A 25,178-nucleotide genomic window follows, 5' to 3' on the forward strand; every position below is an offset into this window, starting at 1 on the left:
ATAATTCAAACGTTTTAGTAAAATAAATATCAATCTCAAAGTTGGTGTCAAAACATGGCAGTATTGTATATTTTAGTGTTAATATGTTAGATAATTGTCATTGAGCAAATATATGTAATAGTTCTTGCTAAAAAAAAAACATGGGATTCGTGCCTATAATGTTTTTAAAATAATAATTGGAAGATAAATTGACCTCATTCATGGAAAGTTTCAAGGACATAATCAATTTTTTTTAAAAGGCATCAGTTGTCTACTTTCTTCCATTACATCAGGGCTCACTTACACTTTATATTTCTATCTTTGAATTATTTTGATGTTCTGAAAATTAAATGTAATATTTTTTTCTTTCATGTCAGATCTGATGGAAGTGAAGGAGGAGAGTGAAGAACTGAGTGAAGTGAAGGAGGAGAGTGAAGAACTGAGTGAAGTGGAGGAGGAACATCATGTCAAACCTGGAGAAAAACTTTTGAGTCGCTCAAAGACTAAACAGACATTTTTAAAGAAAAGAAGAGCCAAGAAATCTTTCACCTGCACTCAGTGTGGAAAGAGTTACACAACCAAACAAAGTCTTGAGATTCACATGAGAGTTCATACTGGAGAGAAGCCGTTCTCGTGTGATCAATGTGGGAAAGATTTCAGTCATTCTTCATCCCTTAATGTTCACATGAGGATCCACACCGGAGAGAAGCCGTTCACATGTGATCAGTGCGGCAAAACATTTCTTAGTGCATCAAACCTGAAGAAACACCTGACAGTTCATACGAAGGAGAAGCCGCATTCATGTTCTGTGTGTGGAAAGAGTTTTTCACTGCTTCCATATTTACATAAACATCAGAAAAGACACACTGGTGTGAGAGAGTACGTGTGCTTTGAGTGTGGAAATATTTTTTCTTCATCAAGCCATTTAAAGCGGCACCAGATTATTCACACTGGAGAAAAACCTTACAAGTGTTCACACTGTGACAAGAGATTCAGTCAGTCAGGACATCTGAAAATACATGAGAGGATCCACACTGGAGAACAACCTTACAAGTGTTCACACTGTGACAAGAGATTCAATCTGTCATCAAATCTGAAAACACATGAGAGGATCCACAGCAGAGAGAAGTCGCACACGTGTGATCAGTGCGGGACAAGTTTCTCTTTTAAAAGTCACCTGAAGCGACACATGAAGATCCATGCAGTGGAGAAACCACTTAATCAAAGTCTGATATCAAAGTAGTTTATTTTCATGTGCTGAGCAACAAAGTCTCTTCTGTGTAACTCTGGGATTACAAATTTAAGAATCTGTTTAAGATCTGCTGATCTTATGTCCTTACATAACATAACATAACATGAAAAAAACAAGGTAGAGTAAATTGAATTTAGCATTTAAGGTTATGCCAGTCCTGCTCTCTCTATTGTAAGGTAAATTAGTCAGATTACTGAAACTCTCACCCTTTGTCTTTAATGGCTCTTGGAGCCCCTGGCCCAGTCTTTGAATAGTCAGGCTGATTGGATTAGATACTGATCTATGCATCTGAATGACACTGTTATGCTGATGAGATCAGGGCTGGGGAAATTCTGGTGACGGCCTGACTCCTTGTACTTCATTTGCATGTTTTGTTCAGAGTGTCTACAGCTCCATGTAATCCCTCCCCCTTTGAGAGGTATAAACTCTACAATGTACACTGCCTGAGTTAGACTTGGATGACTACAGCGACGCACAGCGAGTTCTCAATAAAAAGTAACTTCTGCTTGAAAGATATCCCAATATCTCCTGGGGCCTGTTTCAATAAGGAGGTTCAACCAACTCCGAGTTAAAACTTGAACTCTTGAGTTGATTTACCCTGAGATGGGAAACTGAGTTTTCAGTGTCATAAGAGCTGAATTGAGTTAGTTTAATCAACTCTGAGTAGGTTGACTCTGAGTTAAGCGTGTGCACCACGACTGTGAAAAGCCATGATCAATGGAGCTCCGAAATTACGATTCACCATGGCAACAGCACCCGACAAAAAGACGTCCGCATACTTCCGAGTCTATACGCAAGTATAATTCTCAATCACTGTTATATTATCAGGTGAAAACTGACAGAAAGGTAAGTTATTGAACTAATACTCATTTTCATGGTATCCCACGGGCAAAAAGAAAAAGAATGTGGCAGCAACTTAAATTTAACAATAAAACCATAATTCAATCAGTTAAATCTTTAAGCATTAAAGGTTCATGGCTGTAGGCTTCATGACTTTACTAACATTTGACATGCATAAATATAATTCAGTGTCTATTTCAATGTGCCCCCATAGTACAGAGGCCCCAGAAAGAATACATTATCCCAGAGATCCAGAATGAAATTCTGTCCACAATGAGCAACAGTATTGTTCGTGGAATAGCTGACACAATCGGGAATCTACCCATTCTTCAGTATGCAATTATCATTGATGGAACACAAGACATATCTGGGCAAGAACAAGAAAGCATATGCCTGCGTTATATTGACAATGACCTGATTCCCCATGAAGAATGAATTGGTTTGTACGGTGTCTCAGATACAACAGGAAAGAGTCTTGCTGAAGTTGCTAAGGATGTGCTGCTGAGATTAAATTTACCAATCCATGGTTTACGAGGTCAAACTTATGATGGGGCTGCTAATATGTCCGGTAAGCATTTTGGGGCACAGGCAATGATAAAACAAGAGCAGCCACAAGCACTCTACGTTCACTGTGGTGCCCACTGTACTAATTTAATTGCACAGAAAGCTTGCTTAGCCTCCATTTTAATCAGAGACTTCTTGGATTGGGTCAACCAGTTGGGAGTCCTGTTATCTGAGTCAGGGAAGTTTAAAGCAATTCATGAAACGATTGGACATGCAGAGAATCCGCTCTTACAAAATGGACGGTACGGAACAAAGCCATCACAGCTGTTTTATCACAGTATGGATCAGTGCTTGCTAGCTTGGAGGAGATGGCTTCTGGTACCTCAAACACAGCATCTACTGCTAATGGCTTGCTAGGTCAGTTTTGTAAAGGTAACAGTGTTTGGTCTAAAACTTGCCTCATCAGTGGTTCATGAGCTTGAATGCCTGAACATCTCTTTTCAGAAGAGAACTGCTACATTTGCTGGCATGAAGGCTGTTGTTGAAGTTGTCAGGACCTCCGCTCACTGGAGGAGCTGAAGCACATCAGCCTAAATCTGCAAAGGACCACTACAGAGAGGAATTCTTTAAAGCCCTGGATACTGTAGATGCACAGTTCACTGAGCGGTTTAACCAGGATGGTTTGCTGACTTTGCAAAAATTGGAAGAGACACTTCTGAGTGGAGAGGTTGAAGCTCCAGTGATTGATAAATATTCAGAGTTGAACAGAGTCACTTTCAGTGCAGATTTCTATGTTCTGATTGAACTACTCATTTAGTAACAGTGCAGAAGCTGCAGGGATCATTCGTGGACTGCCTGCAGAGGTACGTGGATTATTTGGGCAAGTGAAAACCCTGGTCAGGTTGCTTTTGGTAGTCCCCGTTTCTTCCTCTGAGGCAGAGAGAAGTTTTAGTGTTCTCCGCAGGCTCAAGACTTGTCTCTGCTCAACAATGACTCAAAACAGACTTAACCATGTTGCTGTCTGTCATATCCATCAGGATAAACTTGTTGGACAAGAAGTCCATTTGCAAGCAATTTATTGCTTTGAATGACTAGAGAAAAAAACATTTTGGCTATCTAGCCTAGGCAATAGGGCATGCCTGAGGCACCATTTACCTCACCTCCTGAAGAGCAGAACAGGAGGATCTCAGAAGAGAAAGAGAATGACAGACAAATTTAAATAGCTTTCTATGAGATTGTAGTCTTCAGGATATTTCTATGAAGCTTTGAGGACAAAATGCTGATACCAAACTAAAGTGGGACACTGTCTGGGGGGGAGGAGCATGGGGAGCAGGGGGGCACTGGCATTAGAGGAGGATAGTATACTCATCTGTAGACTTAAGCATCAATTTCTGCACCATTACAACACCTACATGATTTATCTAATCTGACAATGTTATTTTTGTTATTATTTATTTATTATTGTTAGCTCCTTGTTACTTATTATATCACATACCTACCTTAGAGACCCATATGTGACTATGACAAAGCCGCATGACCTCCCGGACTGCACTATGCTTCTCCGTAAAATGAAGGCCTTGTTCCAACAGGAAAGTGAACTTGATGAATGCTCTCAGTACTCCATTCAAGATGGTCTATTGTACTTAAACGATCCCTTAAACCTGCTTGCGGTATCCACCCTTTGAAATGGTTAAAGCTGTATTCTCCTGAGTCTCTCAAAGGTACCTTGCTGAGGTATTATCATGATCATCCAACTGCGAGTCACCTGGAAATAACTAAGACCTTAGCCCAACTGAAATTCAGGTTTTTCTGGCCTAAGATGGCATCTCAGGTAAAGAAATATGTAACCTTTTGCACAGTTTTCCAACTGACGAAACCAAGTCAAAGGAAGCCTGCCAGTCTAATGGTCCCAATAGGCCTTTATCACAGTGCGCGTGACGTCACTTCCAATGGCGAGTAGTAGCGTAAATCGAGTTCCGGTCGAGTCTGTAGCAATGGCGGCGGCGCAAAGGTTTTCAATATCACTGCGGGATCTTCCCCCAAATCACCAACGTTTACACGATTGTGGAAAATCTTTCACAAACGAAAGTATCCAAATTTGAGAAGGGATATAAATTCTTCTTTGAAAACTACATCTTCAATTATGAAGGTAAGTTTCATTTTAACATTTGTTTATTCTCTCGAAATGGCTAACATGCTACCTAGCTGGCTAAACCATGATTGTCTTACAAATTCGCAAACCGATACAATTTTCAAGTAAAAAACGATTTTTATTTTGCTGTGATATGGTAGTGTGATTATAATGCTGTTTTTGTGCAATACAGTATCTGATGTTGTAGATAGTGAGGTGATTATCAGGGCACAGTGTTACCGGTCCATGAGGAAAAACGAAGAGCCACACTCTCTTCAGGTTACCTGTTCAGGTTTCAGAACTTTAGTTAGGTCCAGTTCGAGGACACAAATTTGATTGTGTTTATAGTTGCTACGGTTGTAGCGGGTTAAACTGCAGTTGCAGTTTGTTTGAAAAAGTGTTCAAATGAAAATTGTTAGACTGCTGTTGCAGTCAATTTATGTTAATGTTTCATTTGTATTCTAATTTTAAACCGTATATAATGTTTTATTTATTTAGATTTCATTTAAAGTCGACGAGAATCCTCCTGTCATCTGTACTTTTTGCTGTTCCTGTGTGGCTGGGAAAGAGCTATGCAACCATTTGGTTGGCTTGCTGTTTCAGAGTGCACACTACAGCATGATGAAACTAAAGACGGTACCACCCACTATACACAAGCACTCTACAGACTTGACACAGGCCCAGGACTCAGGTATAGTAAACAGCTATTAACTATTTTATGCATGAATTATGACAATCTCAGACAGTATTTTTGTCCTATATGTTTTCATTGCTCCAAGGACATGAAAAAACAAGTTTTGACTTTCTAGCTGTCCACTGCTGCAAACTCTATTTTATTTAGAAAAATTAAGCTTTCAAAGTTTATAAACATGCTCTCAATAATAACATAATTTTTATTTTTTAACAGGGAATCCATCCTGAAGCAGTGGATCGATTACTTGTGAGGAAGCCAAAAACCTCTAGCAGAAGTGGTATTAAGTCCACTCTTTACAGGGCCTACACAGGTGATTACATTTACATTATTTTATGTCTAGCAAAAAGATGTACAAATTAAAGGACTTTTAAAAGTATTATTTCTATTCTCTTTTTTTTTTTTTTTTTGCTTTGCTTTTAAGTCCCCTTCTCAATAATTTGCTGCTCTCTTCTGTGGAGTCTTTAAGAAGTGTCAGGCCTCAGCCACTGATCTGCAAGGTTCTGCATGGCTTGTCGGAGATGAATCTGGTGGAGTCTAAGTTTGGCCTGGTACCCAAAGGTTCTTTGCTGTCCTATCAGTGCCCTGCTGAGTCATCAAGGGATGCTGTCAAACATGCAGAAGCCCCTGCTTTCCCTACGCTTCCTCTGGATGGGTATACATTTGAAGGAAGATTTAAATTTGTCCCGAATTTCCATGATATGTTGTTCTTAGAAAGCTTGGCAGTCACTCAAGAACTAAGCACAATAATTGAAAAAGACACACGGGACCAGTCACAGTCTGCTCTATGGAACCAAATGCGTACACCACGCATTACATCCAGTAGATTCCGTGAGGTGTGTCATGTCAGAGGAGAGTCGACCAGCCAGGCACTAGCTGTCCGAATCATCAGAGGGGTTCGTCAGACTTCTGCAATGAAGCGTGGACTGGATCTTGAGCCTGAAGTGCTATTTCAGTACTCTGGTATGATGAATGTCAATGTTTTACAGTGTGGGTTTGTTATACATCCTGATGCGCCACACCTTGGCACAAGCCCTGATGGCAGAGTCTACGACCCTACTGAGAACCCTCCCTTTGGACTTGCAGAGGTAAAATGTCCTGATGTTGATGACATTTCTCAGGTGACACACATAAAAGTTGTCAAACGTCAAGCTAAGTTAAAGGAAAGCCACAAATACTACTGGCAAGTTCAGGGACAGCTTGCAGTAACAGGACTGAGTTGGTGTGACTTTATAACAAATACCAAAACAGACATAACCATTCAGCGCATCTGGAGAGATGAGAGTTTAATTATCTTAATGAGGGACAAAGTAGACATTTTTTTCTTTAATACATACATGAATGTGTATTTTAACTCTAGGAGTTGTTAAACTAATACTGGTGATGATTGATTGTTTGTTTATTGTTAAAGGTCAAGGTCACCCAAAAATGAAATGCAATAATTTACTCACCCTCGTGCCATCCTAGATGTACATGATGCACAATATACATATATGATATATGAATATAGATCATATAGATTTTATATCTTATTTATCTATATCTATATATATATATATATATATATATATATATATATATATATATATATACAGTGGTTAAAGTGGGATTTGGCAGGTGGGGGAACCCTCAAATTTTGTGTAGGTGCAACAGGGAAAAATGACTCACCATGGGACTACATATTGAGTATCGTGGTATAGCAATACTTTTTGGGACAAGAATGTCACTGTGGCACTGGCACCAAGTATCACAATACTTATTTAATACTTATTTTAATGTTTTTATTTTGGTCCATCTATACATCTACACTGATATGATGACGATACTATGTTAAAATTGCTGAACACGACGATACTGAACACAACCTTGTTTTTCACAATGTAAATTTAAACCTAAAAATGGGAAGTCCAAAACTGACTGAAATGTGCGGTAGTAAGGGGTGTTCGGGGGCATGCTCCCCCGAGAAAATTTGGATTTCTCTGACCAACATATGTGCAATTTAGGGCTTTTGAAGGCCAAAAAAAATAAAAATAAAAATAAAAAAATTGATAAGAAATAGCTTAAAACTTGGTCATTAGATTATTTGTCAATACCTGCTCTCTCCTCATCTTCATCTTTCTTTTTCTCTCAGTCTCCTTCTGCCCTAATTCTTCCCCTCCTAAAGCTGAACTTTGACTGATAGTCTTTTCATTTTCGTTTGTGTCAGTGAAGAAAGTAAACATAGGCTCAACTGATATTTATATGTTTTATGAATAATAAGTTAATTTACTCAATTCTACCAGGAAAGCTGTAGCCTAAGTCAGTATTGCCAATAGGAACCTTCTACAAGCTTTGGAGTTTGAAAACGTCTGTTTATAAATGTTAAAAGTAATTTTAAATAATACAAATTATAGTCTACGTTTAATGCAGTTGGTGGAATTGGCAGACGTTCATGCGCTGTGGAAACGCGTCAAAGCATTCTCGGTTATAAATATAATATGTAATATAATAATAAAATATATTACAAGGGAAAACAAATGTCCGGCGAATATCGAACCTAAAACTAACTTTACCGCGCTCAACCCCCGTGAGTGCATTCACGCATTAGTAACCGCTGGCGTTCAGCGGGGAGGGGAGGCGTGAACCGGTGTAGATGCACTAAAATCAGACAGGAGAACCGTGAGAACATAACGTCGGGAAGCGTGTTTGTGAATGCGGGGCCAGGCGGTGATATTCAGTTTTGATATGATGAATAATGAGAATCATTGAATTTGCTTAGAATGATTGATTTGATTTGATTTGAATGTATTTATTTATTAATTTATCTGAGGTGCCGGAACGCAGTTCCGGACCGTTCCGGCAACCCCTGTATATATATATATGTATATGTATATATATATATATATATATATATATATATATATATGTATGTATGTATATATATATATATATATATATATATATATATATATATATATATATATTTATATATATTAGGGGTGTAACGGTTCACAAAATTCACGGTTCGGTTCGATACGATACACTTGTCACGGTTCGGTTCGGTACGTTTTTGATACAGCAAAAAGAAAGAAATGGCAGAGAAATTTCCTTGATTTAATTTTTTATTTTATTTTTATTAAAACTAACATCATAAAGTATGGTTTTTTTATTACTTTGAGCAATTCTGGAGCTATGATTGACTCTTCTTAGGAGTAGGGCTGTAACGATACACCAAACCCACGATTTGGTTCGTATCACGATTTTTGACCCACGATTCGGTTCGTATCACGATTTTTTTTTTTAGGGGGGGGGGGGGGGGATGATTTTTATTAAAACAATATTTTTTATTAAATAACATTTGTAAAAACCTTTATAAACTGAACACCAAAGAACAAGATTAACTATGCCAATTATTAACAATATAAATAGCCATATATAAAATAAATAAATAGCCAAAGCTATAACACTTCTGTTTTCTTTGTAACAAAATACTGTTGAAAAACAAACAGAACTAAACTCCATTGTGGTGATGATTCGAGCATGTTGAAAATTCTCCTTCAATCAAGTTCTCTTACATTTACAAAGTAAATTAAATGGCTACTGTTTACTGCCTGTGCTGCAAACCACCAATAAACCTTCCAAGTTGAGGTAAATTGTGTTTTTTTCTTGCTTTTCCCCAGTCTTAAAGTGAAAAAAGTAGTATTTAATTAAATACATTTATGGTGAGATTACTAGATTTGATTTAATTAATCGCATTTATTGTCAATCTGTTTTCATTTTGACCACGAACCATGCTGTCACTTTAATTCAACATTATGAAGCTGCAGACTCGGAGCCTGCATCTACAGTCCCGCACCCAGAGTCCCGCATTCTCAGACCCCTCGTTTTTCGAGACAGCGCCTCCTACTGTTTCGAAGATCGTATAACACCCTTATCCAAATGCCATTGAAAACAATAGGATGCAATATTACGGTCTCGTTTTATTTAAAGAACGTAAATATTTGCGTTCCCTGCTTAATGCATGTGCCAGAAAAACTCATTGTGTTCTCTGACTAACAAATTACCCAGTAGTTATTTTTGGAGCGTGGGTGTAATTGAAAGAAAATTACTGATGGAAGGGATACAATTACAGATTGAACTATCTTCTGAAAAATATTGTGATATAATATTCCTACAATGTTTTTTTTAATTCAAATTCCAATTTTTCTTTCAGTTCAAATGGTCTAATTAACATTATACCATGCTAACATTACAAAACCTGTTTTTTGATATTTTGAATGCAAAGCAAAACTCAAATAAGAATAGACAAAACACCAATAATAAACAATTCTGTACTTTATTTAACGAACACCTAAACATCATCTTGCTGTAAACAGGACAAAGCAAAGAAAAAAGGAAGAAAGAATTGTGTTAGTGACTTTACTTTTCATCTTCAATTGCATAAAAAAAAAACTCCTCATTTATAAGTCGCTTTGGATAAAAGCATCTGCTAAATGAATAAATGTAAAATGTAATGTAAATGCATAAGGTAAAATAATTACTTTCTGGTAGACGAATGTTTCTTCTTTTTTCATTCTTTTTGCAATCGCTCTGTCAAATTCCTCGACTTCACTAAAATTAAAGATGAATGCCATTGTCAAAAATATTGTGTAATAATAAATAAATATATATATTTTTTTTGCAAATGCAAATTACAAGCATACCTAGGGTGATAAGTAGGGCCACGGAGGAACACCTCCTCAGCCTCCTGCCAGGATAATGCCTGCATCTCACATAGGCCATGAATGATGGCCTGTCCATTAAAATAAATAAATTAATATATAAAACATTTCAGTCAATACAAATTAAAAGAAGGAACCCAAACAAAAGGCCAAATGACACATTCTAGCTCACATGTTAATACCATAGACTGGTTAATACATAGTGAAGGCATAGTAAATTTGATAGGCAATTGTATGAGTTGTAAATGGCTGGCAACAACTTCATATCACAGTTAAATTAATATTGATTAATTTTAATACTTACGTTTTATAAGAACTAATTTAAGTAGTCTACATAAATTATATAAAGTAAAATAATTACTCCGGCATTAATTAATTCAATTTATAGTTTTAGGAGAAAAGGTCCGGTAATTAAAAAAAGGTCAAAGGGTAAATCTGATTAAATAATTAATGATGACATTCTTTGATATTAACACACTTCATGTATTTAATTGGTCTACTTTAATGTCAACTAATTTTAATACAATTTTTACAATGGCTTGTCTACAAAAAGTCCAAGGTTAAAGGCTAACGTTAGCTATCAAAATATTTTCGGGGAAAAAAGGTGAAAAAACATACATTAACGGCTCAAATTTTGTTACAAACTATCTTTACAAATATTAAATGGACTATTCATATGTTGGTGTATCGATCTATAAAGTAGTTTGATTAAAAAAGAAATCGAATGAGTATGATTCGCTAAATAAAATTGACGATACTTACGTTTCTGCTTAAGTTCTTCAAATGTTTATCCGATTGATAGGAGGCGCTGTCTCGAAAAACGAGGGGTCTGAGAATGCGGGACTCTGGGTGCGGGACTGTAGATGCAGGCTCCGAGTCTGCAGCTTCATACTACTCCTTTAATTCAGCGCGTGCAGCACAAAAGAAATAGACTCGTTGCGGAAGCAATCGCTGCACTGCTGTATACGCACCGCAACTGGAACGGATCGACGGACGGCAACCGCGTGCAGTGTAATAGCTCTGACCTGTTAACATGGGTACGGAAAAAAATATGCACCGCATACGCACTGCAAACGGAGTATGTGTGAAACGGCCATTACTCTGAGAGTTGGAAGGGGTGTGTCGCGATTTTGCCTTCTCACACCGCGAAACAGGATCGTGGATCTGAGTGTCGCGATTTCGGTTTCATATCGCGTATCGTTACAGCCTTACTTAGGAGCATATAAAACAAACAGCTCCGTGGAAAAAATGAAATGTAATATTGTAGTTATAAACAAAGCTTTATTTTAGTTCAGATATCCATCCATGGTGAATGTTGCTGATCTGTGGACAAGTTCATTCAAGGCACAATGTTTCTTCCTGGTTTCCACGTCAGCGCTGTTTGATCCGTTAATAACGGAGAAATGTAAATGTTTACTTGATCATGCAGCAATGTTATTACTTCTGTGGAGAATTCAAATGCTTTCTTTACCGGATCTCTTATTAGCGGTGTGTAGTAAGTAACAGTGTCGCTTGATCATGATCGGCTCGCGCTCATAGACAGTATGCTCGCGCTGCACTGGTCCAAACTGATAAACGGTCCTTCAACCACGCAATAATGAGCAGTTTCGTTCCTTTTGCATTACGTTTGAAATTTGATGTTGGACAATGTTGTGGTCGCAGCGGCGTCTCTTACATTATGAGCGCGCTTACCATGCGCGCCTACATTTGAAATAAGCAAATTTTGGTCGGCAGGAAAAATGGTCCAATGAACCGTTCGGTTTGAAAATGCGTACCGAAAACCGAACCGAAAGCCAAAATGCGTACCGAAAACCGAACCGAAAGCCTCGTACCGAACGGTTCGATACGAATATGCGTATCGTTACACCCCTAATATATATATATATATATATATATATATATATATATATATATATATACATGTGTATATATATGTGTGTGTGTATATATATATATATATATATATATATATATATATATATATATATATATATACATGTGTATATATATGTGTGTGTGTATATATATATATATATATATATATATATATATATATATATATATATATATATTAACTCTTAAGAGTGCTGATGTGCTTAAAATAGTGCTGATGTTGATTTGTTTACTGTTACATGAACAGTTTACCCAAAAATGATATTTATGCCACAAATTATGGCATAAATGTCATTTTCGGGTAAACTACTCTTAACCCTCTGATGGTCTTTATTTATGTCTACACTCTGGGTTTTTGGGGTCTCTAGAGACCCCAGACAATAACATTTAATTTTGTAACAAGATAATAGTTTTTTTTTTTTTACAAATGTAATTTTATTCTGTTTGTTAATGTTTTTACTCAACATTTGTGCAGTTTTTGGAGAATTTGTGATATTTTTTAAATTTCTATAAATAAATAAATAAATACATATTTAAATAGCCTTTTTACAAAAAAACAGCATTTGATGTAAAATTCACTTTATAAAAGACCCAGATTTCTAACTTTCATTCATGGGGATAACATGGATAATTTTAAATGGTTTAATGTAACATTTTTGCCCATTTTTTGAAAAATGCAGTTTTAAAATAAAAAATAATAATTTTAACCACTAGATGGCTATAGAGCTCCAGTATATGCTATTTGCTATTAGACTACCTGAAAGATATCTTTTCACAAGTTGGATTCAGTTGGATTCATATCTAAATATTATAAAATCACAATTATAACAAAAATAAAATATTTTTGTCAAAGTTTAGCATTTTTTTGTACCAAAAAAACCCAGTTTTTCAATAATGTTACATTATGATTAGAACCAAACCTGAACAAAATGTTACAAAGAGAAATGTTGGAGTCTTAAGATTTTATCATTTATTTCAATCATTTATTTTTAATCTAATTCTAGATTCTAGACACACACAATTGTGTGTGTGTGTGTGTGTGTGTGTGTGTGTGTGTGTGTGTGTCTGAGAGATAAAGAGAGAGAGAGAGTGTGTGAGTACACATTGTCGATGTGCCAGTGTCACCACACCACTTTATATTTGTGGTGGTACTGCATTTTGGATGATTTTATTTGACAAATTATAGCCTTACAAATGTTCCTGTGTGTGTATGCGTGTATGTGTGTGTGTGTGTGTGTGTGTGTTTACATTTTCAATGTGTCAGTGTCACCAATTTATTTTTGTGGTGGTACTGCATTTTGGATAATTTTATTTGACAAATTATAGCCTTACAAATGTTCCTGTGTGTGTGTGTGTGTGTGTGTGTGTGTGTGCACATTTTCAATGTGTCAGTGTCACCAATTTATTTTTGTGGTGGTACTGCATTTTGGATGATTTTATTTTACAAATGATAAGAGAACAGTTTTTATAGTCTCAAAAATGTATTCCTCTATATGTGTGTGTGTGTGTGTGTGTGTACACGCGTGTTGTGAGCAATATAATTTAGCATTGTGGATGTTTTTTGCATTGGTGGAAGTGTGCCACTTTATTTGTGCCATTTCTGTCGATGTGTTCTGCGTTGTTTCTGATTTTGATGATGAATTTTGTCTATTTTGATTGCGGGGTCTCCAGAGACCCCGAAGACCACGAGTGTCACAATTTTTGTCACGCTAACATAAAAACAGATATCATTCCACTTTTTTTTTTTTTTTTTGTAGATCTAGAAAGTGTTAAGAGCCGTAGAAGGTTTCATACCATTTGGACAAAGGGAACATTTTTTTTTAATTTGAGTAAAAGTCATTTGGGGTCCCAAAAGACCCCATAAACCATCAGAGGGTTAAGAGATTATCTCCTACATATACATCTGAGTTGCGCAAATTGAAGGCGATAGGCAGGCAGTTGGAGCGAAAATATAAAAAATCTGGTCTAACAGTTCATAGATCAATGTTGGATCAGCATCAGATTGAGTATCATAATGCTCTCAAAGCTGCAATAGTAGCATATTATTCTACTATTATTAGTAGTGACATCTCTAATCCCAGAGTTCTGTTTAGAACAGTCAATAATCTAATCATAAACCTCCCAGTGACTTTAACTGTTCTACCATTGAGCAGTGTAATGCATTTCTCAATTATTTTTCAACTAAAATTGAGAATATTTATAACGCCATTGCCTGTGAGGATGCCTCTGCGCTTGTTGAGGTGCATTTTCCTTATCTCTTTGGTCTCGCTTTTTCAAGTTTCAGTACTGTTGATTTTGATTTTATTTCTAAACTTGTTTTGTCAATGAATTCTACTACTTGCATACTTGATCCACTCCCTACGACTGTTTTGAAAAAATGTCTATTGTAAATGCTTCATTCAATACAGGGAATGTCTCTTCTGCTCTAAAAATGGCTGCAGTTATGCCAGTTCTTAAAAAGCCTGGGAGTGATATCACCGATATGTCAAATTATCAACCCATCTCCAATTTACCTTTTCTGGCAAAAGTGCTTGAGCGTGTGGTTGTTGGCCAACTCCATACTCATCTGTGTATGAATAGCCTAATAGAAACTTTTCAGTCTGGGTTTAGATCTGGACACAGTACAGAGACTGCTCTAGTCAGGGTCCTGAATGACCTCCTCGTTATAGCCAACTCTGGGGCTTGTGGCATTTTGGTTCTGTTAGACCTCAATGCTGCATTCGATACCATATGTCACAGCATATTATTGGACAGATTGCACAGCAGACACGCCCCTTAAAACAGCGTTCAAATCGGCTAAAATCAGGCTTGGAAAAATGCCTTTTATTTCTAAACTAGATTAAAAAGTTCGTCGAGACAAACTTTAAGTTGGCTTGAGAAAGTTTGTACCGGAAAGTTTGAAGTTTAAAGTAGTTTGAAGATTAAAGTAGTTTGAAGTTTAATTTAGTTTAAAGTTTAAAGAAGTTTGAAGTTTAATTTAGTTTAAAGTTTAAAGTAGTTTGAAGTTTATAGTTTAAAGTTTAAATTAGTTTGAAGTTTAAATTAGTTTAAATTAGTTTAAAGTTTAAAGTAGTTTAAAGTTAAAAAGTTGTTGGGGGTTTTCTAGTGGGTTGCTAAGGTGTTCTGGGTGGTTGCTAGGCAGTTGCTAGGGTGTTCTGGGTGGTTGCTATGGTGTTGCTAGGTGGTTGCTAGGGTATTCTGGTTGGTTGCTAGGTGGTTGCTAGGCGGTTGCTAGGGTGTTCTGGGTGGTTGCTATGGTGTTGCTAGGTGGTTGCTAGGGTGTTCTGGGTGGTTGCTATGATGTTGCTAGGCGGTTGCTAGGGTGTTCTGGGTGGTTGCTATGGTGTTGCTATGCGGTTGCTAGGGTGTTCTGGGTGGTTGCTATGCTGTTGCTAGGTGGTTGCTAGGGTATTCTGGGTGGTTGCTATGCGGTTGCTAGGGTGTTCTGGGTGGTTGCTAGGGTGTTGCTAGGTGGTTGCTAGGGTGTTCTGGGTGGTTGCTATGATGTTGCTAGGCGGTTGCTAGGGTGTTTTGATGGTTGCTATGGTGTTGCTAGGCGGTTGCTAGGGTGTTCTGGGTGGTTGCTATGATGTTGCTAGACGGTTGCTAGGGTGTTTTGGTGGTTGCTAGGCGGTTGCTAGGGTATTCTGGGTGGTTGCTAGGGTGTTGCTAGGGTATTCTAGGTGGTTGCTAGGATATTTTGGTGGTTGCTAGGGTGTTGCTAGGCGGTTGCTAGGGTGTTTTGGTGGTTGCTATGGTGTTGCTAGGCGGTTGCTAGGGTGTTCTGGGTGGTTGCTATGATGTTGCTAGGTGGTTGCTAGGGTGTTTTGGTGGTTGCTATGGTGTTGCTAGGATATTCTGGGTGGTTGCTAGGGTGTTGCTAGGTGGTTGCTAGGGTGTTATGGGTGGTTGCTATGGTTTTACTAGGTGGTTGGTAGTTGTCACAGATGGTTACTATGGAGTTTTTATAGTTCTTAGCATGATCTTGGCATGATTTAGCACTTAACTAATCGCTATTAGCATGTAGCTATTCACTGCTAGCATGTGTAGCATGTTGGAAGTGCTGTTTGCTAGCATGAGTCAAAAGAGCCAAACCTCATCTCTATACGATGTTCTGATACAGAGATATAGGTCTTGCAAAACGGTTGCTAGGGTACTCAGGTTTGGTTGCTATGGAGTTGCTTGGGAGCTGGAAGCTTTAAACTTAAGAAGTTTAAAGTGGTTTGAAGTTTAAAGTAGTTTACGAGTTTTTGAGTTTTGAGTTTATAAGTTTAAATGAGTTTAGAGTGTGTATGTGTGTGTGTGTGTTCACACACACACACACACACACACACACACACTCAGAGTTTATGAGTTTAGAGTTTATGAGTGTATAAATTGATGAGTTTATAAGTGTAAGAGTTTTTGAGTTTAGAGTTTATAAGTTTTAAATGAGTTTAGAGTTTATAAGTTTTAATGAGTTTAGAGTTTATAAGTTTAAATGAGTTTAAGAGTTCAGAGTTTATTAATTTATGAGTTTAAGAGTTCATAAGTCTATGAATTCATGAGTTTATAAGTTAATTAGTTTATAAGTGTATGAGTTTAGAGTTCATTAGTTTAAATGAGTCTCATTGGCTAATATAGTATAGAATGGCAGTTTGGTTTAGTCTTCAAGGTATTTTGATTTGAATTTTCGTCGGTTGGTGAGTTTGAATCTGGATTTGAATTTTTTAGAACTCCCCAATGTAAGTCAATGGGAGTTTTTCCGAGTTTTGATCGTCATTTTTAGGAAAACCGTAAGTCCGATCAGTCTGAAAAGATATAGCAACTCGAGTCAGATTAGTTTGAGTGTCTGAGCCGAGTTTGGAGTATGTAGAGTTAAAGCTCTAGGAGGAGATCCATTTAGTTTTTTAGTCTCAGAAGAATAATAATAACTAGATGCGAAAGTTCGTCGAGACAAACTTTAAGTTGGCTTGAGAAAGTTTGGAGCAGAACGTTTTTTGCTAGGCTGTTGCTAGGGTGTTATGGGTGGTTGCTATGGTGTTGCTAGGGTATTTTGGGTGGTTGCTAGGGTGTTCTGGGTGGTTGCTAGGTGGTTGCTAGGGTGTCCTGGGTGGTTGCTAGGGTCTTTTGGGTGGTTGCTAGGGTGTTTTGGGCGGTTGCTAGGGTATTTTGGGTGGTTGCTAGGGTCTTTTGGGTGGTTGCTATGCGGTTGCTAGGGTGTTTTGGGTGGTTGCTAGGGTGTTCTTGGTGGTTGCTAGGCGGTTGCTAGGGTCTTTTGGGTGGTTGCTAGGCGGTTGCTAGGGTGTTCTGGGTGGTTGCTAGGCTGTTTTGGGTGGTTGCTAGGATATTCTGGGTGGTTGCTAGGCGGTTGCTAGGATATTTCTGGTGGTTGCTAGGGTCTTTTGGGTGGTTGCTAGGCGGTTGCTAGGATATTTTGGGTGGTTGCTAGGGTCTTTTGGGTGGTTGCTAGGCGGTTGCTAGGGTCTTTTGGGTGGTTGCTAGGGTCTTTTGGGTGGTTGCTAGGCGGTTGCTAGGGTTTCTGGGTGGTTGCTAGGGTGTTCTGGGTGGTTGCTAGGGTCTTTTGGGTGGTTGCTAGGCGGTTGCTAGGGTTTCTGGGTGGTTGCTAGGGTATTCTGGGTGGTTGCTAGGCGTTTGCTGGGATATTTTGGGTGGTTGCTAGGGTCTTTTGGGTGGTTGCTAGGCGGTTGTTAGGGTCTTTTGGGTGGTTGCTAGGCGGTTGCTAGGGTATTTTGGGTGGTTGCTAGGGTGTTCTGGGTGGTTGCTAGGCGGTTGCTAGGGTGTTCTGGGGGGTTGCTATGGTATTGAGGGCGGTTGATATGGTGTTACTAGGTGGTTGGTAGTTGTCACAGATGGTTACTATGGAGTTTTTATAGAGTTCTTAGCATGATCTTGGCATGATTCAACACTTAACTAATTGCTATTAGCATGTAGCTATTCACTGCTAGCATGTGTAGCATGTTGGAAGTGCTGTTTGCTAGCATGAGTCAAAAGAGCCAAACCTCATCTCTATACGATGTTCTGATACAGAGATATAGGTCTTGCAAAACGGTTGCTAGGGTACTCAAGTTTGGTTGCTATGGAGTTGCTTGGGAGCTGGGAGCTTTATACGTAAGAAGTTTAAAGTGGTTTGAAGTTTAAAGTAGTTTACGAGTTTTGAGTTTACAAGTTTAAATGAGTTTAGAGTGTGTGTGTGTGTGTGTGTGTGTGTGTTCACACACACACACACACACTCAGAGTTTATAAGTGTATAAATTGATGAGTTTATAAGTGTTAGAGTTTTTGAGTTTAGAGTTTATAAGTTTTAAATGAGTTTAGAGTTTATAAGTTTAAATGAGTTTAGAGTTTATAAGTTTAAATGAGTTTAAGAGTTCAGAGTTTATTAATTTATGAGTTAAAGAGTTCATAAGTCTATGAATTCATGAGTTTATAAGTTAATTAGTTTATAAGTGTATGAGTTTAGAGTTTATTAGTTTAAATCAGTCTCATTGGCTAATATAGTATATAGAACGGCAGTTTGGTTTAGTCTTCAAGGTGTTTAGATTTGAATTTTCGTCGGTTGGTGAGTTTGAATCTAAATTTGAATTTTTTAGAACTCCCCAATGTAAGTCAATGGGAGTTTTTCCGAGTTTTGATCGGCATTTTTAGGAAAACCGTAAGTCCGATCAGTCTGAAAAGATATAGCAACTAACTTCAGATCAGTTTGAGTGTCTGAGCCGAGTTTGGAGTATGTAGAGTTAAAGCTCTAGGACGAGTTTGAGTCAACAGTTTTTAACAGAAGAATAATAATAATAACTAGATGCGAAAGTTCGTCGAGACAAACTTTAAGTTGGCTTGAGAAAGTTTGGACCAGAAAGTTTTTTGCTAGGCAGTTGCTAGGGTATTCTGAGTGGTTGCTAGGCGGTTGCTAGGATATTTCTGGTGGTTGCTAGGGTCTTTTGGGTGGTTGCTAGGCGGTTGCTAGGGTGTTTTGGGTGGTTGCTAGGGTGTTCTGGGTGGTTGCTAGGCGGTTGCTAGGGTGTTCTGGGTGGTTACTAGGGTGTTCTGGGTGGTTGCTAGGCGGTTGCTAGGATATTTTGGGTGGTTGCTAGGGTCTTTTGGGTGGTTTATAGGCGGTTGCTAGGGTATTTTAGGTGGTTGCTAGGGTATTTTAGGTGGTTGCTAGGGTATTCTGGGTGGTTGCTATGGTGTTGCTAGGTGGTTGCTAGGGTATTCTGGTTGGTTGCTAGGGTGTTCTGGGTGGTTGCTATGGTATTGCTAGGCGGTTGCTAGGGTATTCTGGGTGGTTGCTATGCTGTTGCTAGGCGGTTGCTAGGGTGTTCTGGGTGGTTGCTATGGTGATGCTAGGCGGTTGCTAGGGTATTCTGGGTGGTTGCTATGGTGTTGCTAGGCCGTTGATAGGGTATTCTGAGTGGTTGCTAGGCGGTTGCTAGGGTGTTCTGGGTGGTTGCTATGGAGTTGCTAGGCGGTTGCTAAGGTATTCTGGGTGGTTGCTAGGCAGTTGCTAGGGTGTTCTGGGCGGTTGCTATGGTGTTGCTAGGTGGTTGGTAGTTGTCACAGATGGTTACTATGGAGTATTTATAGAGTTCATAGCATGATCTTGGCATGATATAGCACTTAACTAATTGCTATTAGCATGTAGCTATTCACTGCTAGCATGTGTAGCATGTTGGAAGTGCTGTTTGCTAGCATGAGTCAAAAGAGCCAAACCTCATCTCTATACGATGTTCTGATACAGAGATATAGGTCTTGCAAAACGGTTGCTAGGGTACTCAAGTTTGGTTGCTATGGAGTTGCTTGGGAGCTGGGAGCTTTAAACTTAAGAAGTTTAAAGTGGTTTGAAGTTTAAAGTAGTTTACGAGTTTTTGAGTTTATAAGTTTAAATGAGTTTAGAGTGTGTGTGTGTGTGTGTGTGTGTGTGTGTGTGTGTGTGTGTGTGTGTGTGTTCACACACACACACACACACACACACACTCAGAGTTTATGAGTTTATGAGTTTAGAGTTTATAAGTGTATAAATTGATGAGTTTATAAGTATAAGAGTTTTTGAGTTTAGAGTTTATAAGTTTTAAATGAGTTTAGAGTTTATAAGTTTTAATGAGTTTAGAGTTTATAAGTTTAAATGAGTTTAAGAGTTCAGAGTTTATTAATTTATGAGTTTAAGAGTTCATAAGTCTATGAATTCATGAGTTTATAAGTTAATTAGTTTATAAGTGTATGAGTTTAGAGTGCATTAGTTTAAATGAGTCTCAATGGCTCATATAGTATATAGAACGGCAGTTTGGTTTAGTCTTCAAGGTGTTTAGATTTAAATTTTGTCAGTTTGAATTTTTTAGAACTCCCCAATGTAAGTCAATGGGAGTTTTTGAATGAGTTTTTTCGAGTTTTGATCGTCATTTTTAGGAAAACCGTAAGTCCGATCAGTCTGAAAAGATATAGCACACCGAGTCAGATCAGTTTGAGCGTCTGAGCCGAATTTGGAGTATGTGGAGTTAAAGCTCTAGGAGGAGTTTGAGTTGTAAATTTTTACGGTCAGAATAATAATAATAATAATAATAACTAGATGCGAAAGTTCGTCGAGACAAACTTTAAGTTGGCTTGAGAAAGTTTGGAGCAGAACGTTTTTTTGCTAGGCGGTTGCTAGGATGTTATAGGTGGTTGCTATGGTGTTGCTAGGGTATTTTGGGCGGTTGCTAGGGTGTTCTGGGTGGTTGCTAGGTTTTTGCTAGGGTGTCCTGGGTGGTTGCTAAGGTCTTTTGGGTGGTTGCTAGGGTGTTCTAGGTGGTTGCTAGGGTATTCTGGGTGGTTGCTAGGCGGTTGCTAGGGTTTTCTGGGTGGTTGCTAGGCTGTTTTGGGTGGTTGCTAGGGTATTCTGGGTGGTTGCTAGGCGGTTGCTAGGATATTTCTGATGGTTGCTAGGGTCTTTTGGGTGGTTGCTAGGCAGTTGCTAGGATATTTTGGGTGGTTGCTAGGGTCTTTTGGGTGGTTGCTAGGCGGTTGCTAGGATATTTTAGGTGGTTGCTAGGGTGTTTTGGGTGGTTGCTAGGCGGTTGCTAGGGTGTTTTGGGTGGTTGCTAGGATGTTTTGGGTGGTTGCTGGGGTCTTTTGGGTGGTTGCTAGGCGGTTGCTAGGGTGTTTTGGGTGGTTGCTAGGATATTTTGGGTGGTTGCTAGGGTCTTTTGGGTGGTTGCTAGGCGGTTGCTAGGGTGTTTTGGGTGGTTGCTAGGCGGTTGCTAGGGTGTTTTGGGTGGTTGCTAGGATGTTTTGGGTGGTTGCTAGGGTCTTTTGGGTGGTTGCTAGGCGGTTGCTAGGGTGTTTTGGGTGGTTGCTAGGATATTTTGGGTGGTTGCTAGGGTCTTTTGGGTGGTTGCTAGGCGGTTGCTAGGGTGTTTTGGGTGGTTGCTAGGGTCTTTTGGGTGGTTGCTAGGGTATTTTGGGTGGTTGCTAGGCGGTTGCTAGGGTGTTTTGGGTGGTTGCTAGGGTGTTTTGGTTGGTTGCTAGGGTGTTCTGGGTGGTTGCTAGGGTCTTTTGGGTGGTTGCTAGGGTGTTCTGGGTGGTTGCTAGGGTCTTTTGGGTGGTTGCTAGGCGGTTGCTAGGGTGTTTTGGGTGGTTGCTAGGATATGTTGGGTGGTTGCTAGGGTCTTTTGGGTGGTTGCTAAGCGGTTGCTAGGGTGTTTTGGGTGGTTGCTAGGATATTTTGGGTGGTTGCTAGGTGGTTGCTAGGGTCTTTTGGGTGGTTGCTAGGCGGTTGCTAGGGTGTTTTGGGTGGTTGCTAGGATATTTTGGGTGGTTGCTAGGATATTTTGGGTGGTTGCTAGGGTGTTCTGGGTGGTTGCTAGGCGGTTGCTAGGGTGTTCTGGGTGGTTGCTATGGTATTCAGGGCGGTTGATATGGTGTTACTAGGTGGTTGGTAGTTGTCACAGATGGTTACTATGGAGTTTTTATAGAGTTCTTAGCATGATCTTGGCATGATTTAACACTTAACTAATTGCTATTAGCATTTAGCTATTCATTGCTAGCATGTGTAGCATGTTGGAAGTGCTGTTTGCTAGCATGAGTCAAAAGAGCCAAAACTCATCTCTATACGATGTTCTGATACAGAGATATAGGTCTTGCAAAACGGTTGCTAGGGTACTCAAGTTTGGTTGCTATGGAGTTGCTTGGGAGCTGGAAGATTTAAACTTAAGAAGTTTATAGTGGTTTGAAGTTTACAGTAGTTTGAAGTTTGACAGATAGATAAATAAGTTAGATAGACACACACACACACACACACACACACACACACAAACACACACACACACACACACACTAACTCGCTCACACACTCACTCATAAACTCAGTGTGTGTGTCTGAGTTTAGAGTTTATAAGTGTATACATTGATGAGTTTATAAGTGTATGAGTTCTTGAGTTTTGAGTTTATAAGTTTAAATCAGTTTAGAGTTTATAAGTTTAAATGAGATTAAGAGTTCAGAGTTTATTAATTTATGAGTTTAAGAGTTCATAAGTTTATGAATTCATGAGTTTATAAGTTAATTAGTTTATAAGTGTTTATAGTTTAGAGTTTATTAGTTTAAATGAGTCTCATTGGCTAATATAGTATATAGAACGGCAGTTTGGTTTAGTCTTCAAGGTATTTAGATTTGAATTTTCGTCGGTTGGTGAGTTTGAATCTGGATTTGAATTGGGAGTTGGGAGTTTTTCCGAGTTTTGATCATCATTTTTAGGAAAACCGTAAGTCCGATCAGTCTGAAAAGATATAGCAACTAACTTCAGATCAGTTTGAGTGTCTGAGCCGAGTTTGGAGTATGTAGAGTTAAAGCTCTAGGACGAGTTTGAGTCAACAGTTTTTAACAGAAGAATAATAATAAGAATAATAAGTTTAAATTGGATTTCAATATGTTGGCTCTCTCAAGCCAACTTAATAATAAGTTTAAATAGGATTTCAATATGTTGGCTCTCTCAAGCCAACTTAACTAGATGCGAAAGTTCGTCGAGACAAACTTTAAGTTGGCTTGAGAAAGTTTGGAGCAGAACGTTTTTTTGCTAGGCGGTTGCTAGGATGTTATAGGTGGTTGCTATGGTGTTGCTAGGGTATTTTGGGCGGTTGCTAGGGTGTTCTGGGTGGTTGCTAGGTTTTTGCTAGGGTGTCCTGGGTGGCTGCTAAGGTCTTTTGGGTGGTTGCTAGGGTGTTCTAGGTGGTTGCTAGGGTATTCTGGGTGGTTGCTAGGCGGTTGCTAGGGTTTTCTGGGTGGTTGCTAGGCTGTTTTGGGTGGTTGCTAGGGTATTCTGGGTGGTTGCTAGGCGGTTGCTAGGATATTTCTGATGGTTGCTAGGGTCTTTTGGGTGGTTGCTAGGCAGTTGCTAGGATATTTTGGGTGGTTGCTAGGGTCTTTTGGGTGGTTGCTAGGCGGTTGCTAGGATATTTTAGGTGGTTGCTAGGGTGTTTTGGGTGGTTGCTAGGCGGTTGCTAGGGTGTTTTGGGTGGTTGCTAGGATGTTTTGGGTGGTTGCTAGGGTCTTTTGGGTGGTTGCTAGGCGGTTGCTAGGGTGTTTTGGGTGGTTGCTAGGATATTTTGGGTGGTTGCTAGGGTCTTTTGGGTGGTTGCTAGGCGGTTGCTAGGGTGTTTTGGGTGGTTGCTAGGGTATTTTGGGTGGTTGCTAGGCGGTTGCTAGGGTGTTTTGGGTGGTTGCTAGGGTGTTTTGGTTGGTTGCTAGGGTGTTCTGGGTGGTTGCTAGGGTCTTTTGGGTGGTTGCTAGGCGGTTGCTAGGGTGTTTTGGGTGGTTGCTAGGATATTTTGGGTGGTTGCTAGGGTCTTTTGGGTGGTTGCTAAGCGGTTGCTAGGGTGTTTTGGGTGGTTGCTAGGATATTTTGGGTGGTTGCTAGGTGGTTGCTAGGGTCTTTTGGGTGGTTGCTAGGCGGTTGCTAGGGTGTTTTGGGTGGTTGCTAGGATATTTTGGGTGGTTGCTAGGATATTTTGGGTGGTTTCTAGGGTGTTCTGGGTGGTTGCTAGGCGGTTGCTAGGGTGTTCTGGGTGGTTGCTATGGTATTCAGGGCGGTTGATATGGTGTTACTAGGTGGTTGGTAGTTGTCACAGATGGTTACTATGGAGTTTTTATAGAGTTCTTAGCATGATCTTGGCATGATTTAACACTTAACTAATTGCTATTAGCATTTAGCTATTCATTGCTAGCATGTGTAGCATGTTGGAAGTGCTGTTTGCTAGCATGAGTCAAAAGAGCCAAAACTCATCTCTATACGATGTTCTGATACAGAGATATAGGTCTTGCAAAACGGTTGCTAGGGTACTCAAGTTTGGTTGCTATGGAGTTGCTTGGGAGCTGGAAGATTTAAACTTAAGAAGTTTATAGTGGTTTGAAGTTTACAGTAGTTTGAAGTTTGACAGATAGATAAATAAGTTAGATAGACACACACACACACACACACACACACACAAACACACACACACTAACTCGCTCACACACTCACTCATAAACTCAGTGTGTGTGTCTGAGTTTAGAGTTTATAAGTGTATACATTGATGAGTTTATAAGTGTATGAGTTCTTGAGTTTTGAGTTTATAAGTTTAAATCAGTTTAGAGTTTATAAGTTTAAATGAGATTAAGAGTTCAGAGTTTATTAATTTATGAGTTTAAGAGTTCATAAGTTTATGAATTCATGAGTTTATAAGTTAATTAGTTTATAAGTGTTTATAGTTTAGAGTTTATTAGTTTAAATGAGTCTCATTGGCTAATATAGTATATAGAACGGCAGTTTGGTTTAGTCTTCAAGGTATTTAGATTTGAATTTTCGTCGGTTGGTGAGTTTGAATCTGGATTTGAATTGGGAGTTGGGAGTTTTTCCGAGTTTTGATCGTCATTTTTAGGAAAACCGTAAGTCCGATCAGTCTGAAAAGATATAGCAACTAACTTCAGATCAGTTTGAGTGTCTGAGCCGAGTTTGGAGTATGTAGAGTTAAAGCTCTAGGACGAGTTTGAGTCAACAGTTTTTAACAGAAGAATAATAATAAGAATAATAAGTTTAAATTGGATTTCAATATGTTGGCTCTCTCAAGCCAACTTAACTAGATGCGAAAGTTCGTCGAGACAAACTTTAAGTTGGCTTGAGAAAGTTTGGACCATAAAGTTTGAAAAAGTTTAAAGTAGTTTAAAGTTTAAAGTAGTTTAAA

General features: G+C 38.9%; 2 protein-coding genes and 1 long non-coding RNA gene across 7 annotated transcripts in view; 1 reads left to right on the top strand and 2 right to left on the bottom strand.

Annotated features, from left to right (window-relative positions):
• The window catches only part of LOC311075682 (uncharacterized protein), a 47,349-nt gene extending 46,018 nt beyond the window's left edge, over window positions 1-1,331 (top strand). For all 5 annotated transcript variants that reach the window (XM_084103228.1, XM_084103225.1, XM_084103227.1 and 2 more), the window contains one exon: window positions 357-1,331. The gene's annotated coding sequence lies outside the window, so the exon portion shown is untranslated. The remainder of the gene's footprint in view (window positions 1-356) is intronic.
• The window catches only part of LOC311076073 (uncharacterized protein), a 208,672-nt gene that overhangs the window by 63,500 nt on the left and 119,994 nt on the right, over window positions 1-25,178 (bottom strand). The gene's annotated exons all lie outside the window — the stretch shown is intronic.
• Window positions 9,699-11,510, bottom strand: LOC311066700. The gene is made up of 4 exons (XR_014603126.1): window positions 10,860-11,510; window positions 10,080-10,168; window positions 9,918-9,987; window positions 9,699-9,742 (listed from the first exon to the last, which is right to left on the bottom strand). It is a non-coding gene; the product is annotated as an uncharacterized lncRNA (long non-coding RNA).

This window comes from Abramis brama (genome assembly GCF_963993115.1).
Source record: "Abramis brama genome assembly, chromosome: 1".
NCBI classification, from domain to species: domain Eukaryota; kingdom Metazoa; phylum Chordata; class Actinopteri; order Cypriniformes; family Leuciscidae; genus Abramis; species Abramis brama.